Source organism: Lactuca saligna, chromosome 6 (assembly GCF_052625555.1).
Source record: "Lactuca saligna cultivar CGN05327 chromosome 6, ASM5262555v1, whole genome shotgun sequence".
Taxonomy (NCBI): domain Eukaryota; kingdom Viridiplantae; phylum Streptophyta; class Magnoliopsida; order Asterales; family Asteraceae; genus Lactuca; species Lactuca saligna.
This window is the reverse complement of record NC_136422.1, coordinates 91,457,281-91,462,471: the sequence shown is the minus strand read 5'-3', so window position 1 is coordinate 91,462,471 and position 5,191 is coordinate 91,457,281.

The following is a 5,191-nucleotide window of genomic DNA, read 5'->3' as shown; positions in this document are numbered from 1 at the left end:
TTCTATTTATTTCAATTTTTATTAGAATAAATGCTAAAAAATCATAAAATTGGGTTAAACAATTTAGAAATTGATTTTTATATTTTTCCCAGCTCAATAATGTTTAGCAACAGTAATATAAAAAGTTTGGGTAATTTTGAAAACTGTTTTCTATTTATTACAATTTTTATTAGAATAAATGCATAAAAATCATAAAAATTGGTTAAACAGTTTAGAAACTCATTTTTATATTTTTCAAAGATTAAGTATATGTAATGACATTACTATAAAAAGTTTAGGGCATTTTCTTAAATGATTTCTATTTTTCATGAATTTTTATATATTTAGAGAATTAAATATATGAAAAATGGTTATGCATATCCATAATCCATGAAAAATCATCTAATAGTCTTTTAACACATTTAGAACCAAAATATGAAGTTTGGTAGTTTTTATTAACTGTTTAGTATTTTTCATAATTTTATGGTTATTCAAGAAACTAAAGTAGTGAAAAATAGTTAGACAAATCAAAAATTCAAGAAAATTTATCTTGAGGTCTTTGACTTCAATTAAAACTAAAATGCAAAGTTTGGGAAATTTTAGAACTAAATTGATTTAGTTTTGAATATTTAATCATTGGAACACCTTTAAAATGTTAAATATTAACATTTCAATAATGGAAATTTTCCGCATAAATTGTTATATAACAATTGATTCTTTGAAACTTAATTTCCACAGAAAAATATTTATAATTTATCAATATTCAAGTGTGACTCTGTATTGGCATAATTCTATTGTAGTAGTAAGTATATTAGTGTTACATTTTGATTAGAGACTCACTAGTGAATACCAATATTGTAGGAATCGGTAGTGGTATACATGGAGCATAGTCAAGGCACCATTTGCATCATCTCAATGTATTGTGAGTATTCACACACTCCCCTATTTTCAGTTTTTATGTTTTGGGGTGGAAAAGCATGTCCTAAACTATTTATATCCGTTGTATTGATTTAACTCGTATAAACTTGGTTGCTATATTTAGCATATTGTGAGTATTCACGCACTCCCCTATTTTCAGTTTTTATGTTTTGGGGTGGAAAAGCATGTCCTAAACTATTTATATCCATTGTATTTATTTAACTCGTATAAACTTGGTTGCTATATTTAGCATATTGTGAGTATTCATGTACTCCCCTATTTTTAGTTTTTATGTTTTGGGGTGGAAAAGCATGTCCAGAAAAAACTATTATTTGCATGTTGTATTTAAATTGATTTGTATCAATCATGATTACTATTGTATTGATATGTCTCTCTATGTATGTCTATGCAACACGGAACATGAGAACTTATCGTACTAAGGCCCTTCCCTTATCTCTAACCATTAACTCTTTGAGCCAATGGTCATTATGGATAACGCTATTAGGAATTGACAACTCCTCACTCGCCCTATTGCTGGAGTGTATGATACCATATTCATCTATGGAACGATAAGCATAGATCTTGACAGAGCTTCAGTCATAGGTTTGGCTGAGACTCATTGTTTGCTCATACACATACAAACTCGTTTCTCGTTATAGCAATAAACTTGTTATCAATAATAGCAATCAACTGGTTTCTCATTATAGCAATAACTTTTTTATTAATTATAGCAATGAACTTTGTTTCTCATTACAACAACGAACTTTTATTACTGAAAACTCATATACATGTTTAGCAATGAAATTGTTTGCTCATTGTAGCAACAAAATTGATTGCTCATTTCTAGCAACGAAACTTGTTTACTCGTTTGAGTAACGAACTTTATCTTCCATGAGAATATGAATGTTGCATCCTATTCGGGCAACATACTTTATCTCTCATGATGACAAAGAACTTTGTTTTTACAAACTTATTTACTCCTTTTAACAATATACTTTTATTATTGGAAACTGTTATCAAAACTTTGATTTCAATTCATGAACCAATATTATTTTCTTAAACTTGTGAGTACTCACCAACTATTTTATAGTTGACAGTGGTTTTACATGCTTTTTCAGGAATCATCGAGTACGTGGCACTTAGGGACACTTCACATTTAGGAGCATCTGCATGTGTTGTATTTCAATTTACATTGTAATTTCTTTTAAAAGTTGTTCAAACCCATTGTAAAGTTGTAATGATTTTTAATACTATGGTTGGTGTTGTCTTTTAACTTTTGCTATGAAACCCTTTGTACTGCCACGCCCTGTGTTTCCGCTTTAGCGGGGTGTGACAGGAAATGGTATCAGTGCCGAAGGTTATAGAGAATACCGGTTTTCCTTTGGAAAACCACAACTATAGCCAAAAAAATTCTAAACGTGTTTTTTTTAAATACTGAACATACTACTGGTATAACTAATTCGAGTACCCATTATTGGACTTTAATTAAGTATAGCCTAGCCAACTATGCTTAATTAAGGAAATTTAATGCAATGCTTGAAACAGTTATTGTAGAATTATGTTCAAAACGATTTTCAGCTTGAACTTTTGAAAAACAAAGTTTTTCGGTGTGCGTACGGGCATTGCATATTATAGGCATTCATCTAGGTACACTTAGAAACTAAGTACACTTTTACCAGAATGCCTTTATTTAGAAATATTCTTATCCCTTATCAAGTGCTAGGTTAACCACTTAGGTTATATCACTAGCCACTCTAGGAGAAATGCACTTAGTACTGAGAATGAGTATTCCTTGGTAGCTATTGAATTTAGATGTAAGGTTAGTAGCTAGATATACACTAGTAATAATCATAAGTCGAAACCTATACGAATTATTCCTCAATACCTGTTCATCGTCTTCGTACTAGAGTTACAACTATGAAAAAGTGTTTTGATATCGACACGGATGAGAATTGGAGCATCGCGTAAGGAGGTAGATGAGTCCCCAATAAATAATCACTTGGATACCATTGGCGGGCATTCCGGATTCAACTCACGAGGAGATACGGAGGTTTAACCCATACGTGAGAACTTATTACTACGCTACGATTTAGCTCTAGGTTATTTCCACCATGAGCTTAAAACTTAACATAGGATATCCCTTTGACCTTTATAAAAGGGTCATAAACTGCATTGACACCATAAAACGTCTTACTAACAAATTTTCTTGTCCTTTATCTTGGGGAAAAGACACCGGTACTCGCCTTAGACTTGTCTTGTACTCGCCTTAGTATTTAGGTACGATCAGCTACACTAACATACTTATTCCTTATTTCTTAATCTTCCATCAATAAGTTAATTCATTTCATCGGTTTTATTTATCATCGATAAAATATTTTATAACCCTTTCATACAACTTATTAGATCTTTCCTAACAATGAAAGCCATATTCTCGCTAAAAAAAAATCTTTTGACAACTTGCGTTAACTTAACACTTTTCTTTAAAACACAATTTAACCAATATTTGTTTTAACCTTGCTATTTTAATTTTATTTCAAATCCACTGCAATGGATAGATGTGATTTTAAGGGAATATAAACCATTTTAATCCTTGCTTACCATTTTGGCATGTTTTCGAAAAACTTAGAAACAATTTCTTTTATAAAAGTGTTTAAAACCTATGCTATAAAACTTAAACATATGACATTAAAATTCATATTATGTGTAAAAGCTTCATCGGATCTTCAAACCACTTTTGTTTTAAGTCTTTTGACTACTTTCTCATTTAGGCATTGTACTAAACTTAAATGTGTTTTCTAGTAACCTAACATGGTAGTGTTACAACTTTCCAATCCAAATGTGTTTAAAAGACATCATTGATGCCTACATTTCAAAACACACCCTATTTGTTTATTTTATTTCAAATTAGTTTTATAATGTGTTTATAAAACTTACAACATTGCAAAACTTAGTGTTCACTTTTAAACTTGCAGCGACGTACTTTTGACAATGCACAATTATTCGTTTGAATATGTTAAGTCCTTACTTTATCTGTTTTAACCATTATTGGACCCCAATCGAAAAGGTCAAAATTGTCAGATTTTGAATTACAAGTTTTAGTGTTTCTTCTTTTTCACAAATGGAGTTTAACTTAATAGATAACTCGTGAATTTTTAGAAATCCTTAGCAAACACTTCAAAACTCCCATATGTTTATTTAATCATCAATATACATCAAATATTGAAGTTTGAAATATATCTCAACTTGGTTTTAAATCTACCTATAGGTATTGTTCATATAATTTTAACAATAACAATCATTGTCGCTGCTACCTTCGTTTTTCTTTCCCCCAAACTTTATTTCTCGCTCTCCTTCATATTTTAGATCTCGCACGCCATAATATTAACATAATACATTGTCTAACTTTGTTACTATCTATTTTGCTTCTCTTGGTACCATGTTCGTACACATATAGGCTAGAAGTCTACCCTTTCGTTTTGAGCGATTAATACGTGTATAGTTGTGAGTCATAATTTCGATTTAGTCAACTTTGTAATATTCTGTAATATAGGAAGGGCTCTGTCTGCTGAGCCTCCCTCGCTTAGGTTGTAGAAGCTTCAGTCTCCGTTGAATGGAAGGGGTTGATCCTGTTCGCGGCTCCACCTGTTTAGGTTAGTTTCCCCAAAGGGGCGTCGAGCCATGAAATTCCGGTCGAGGATTAGGATTTTGAATTGGAGCCGTTAAGGGTAGGTTATTGTTCTCTGGATCTGAGTCTGATTCTTCTTGCATTCCTTCTTTAGGATCATTCTCTATCCCTTCTCCATTACCATGGTTGGGGTAGTAGGGGTCACCGGGGTGATGGAATCCAACCATTTGAGTCTATACGAGAATAGGGTTAAGAATGGACTATAAGCTAAAGCACATGGAATTTACTCTTAAGTTTAATGGTTGAAGGCACTCGAATACTCCCTTAGTATTCTTTAATGATATGCTTTTGGTAAGTTTTAAAATTTGTTGTCCATTACAGACACTCCTTGGCATATGTTTAGTCGGCTCTTGGACAAATATAGTTGATCAGGCTATATCCTTCCCAGTTCCGATTACATGTCCCAAGGCATACCTGCACTGCACAACTTATATATAATACTTCAATGTTGTTTTAATTATGATACTGACCATGTTATTGATATGAAATGAATGCATGCCTACTTTACAAAAACCAAATAAAATTTAATTTTTAAAAGTATGACTCTTACTCAGAGTGTTTTTGCCCAGTTGAGTTTATAGTTGTATACCAAAAAGAAATGGTTTTGAT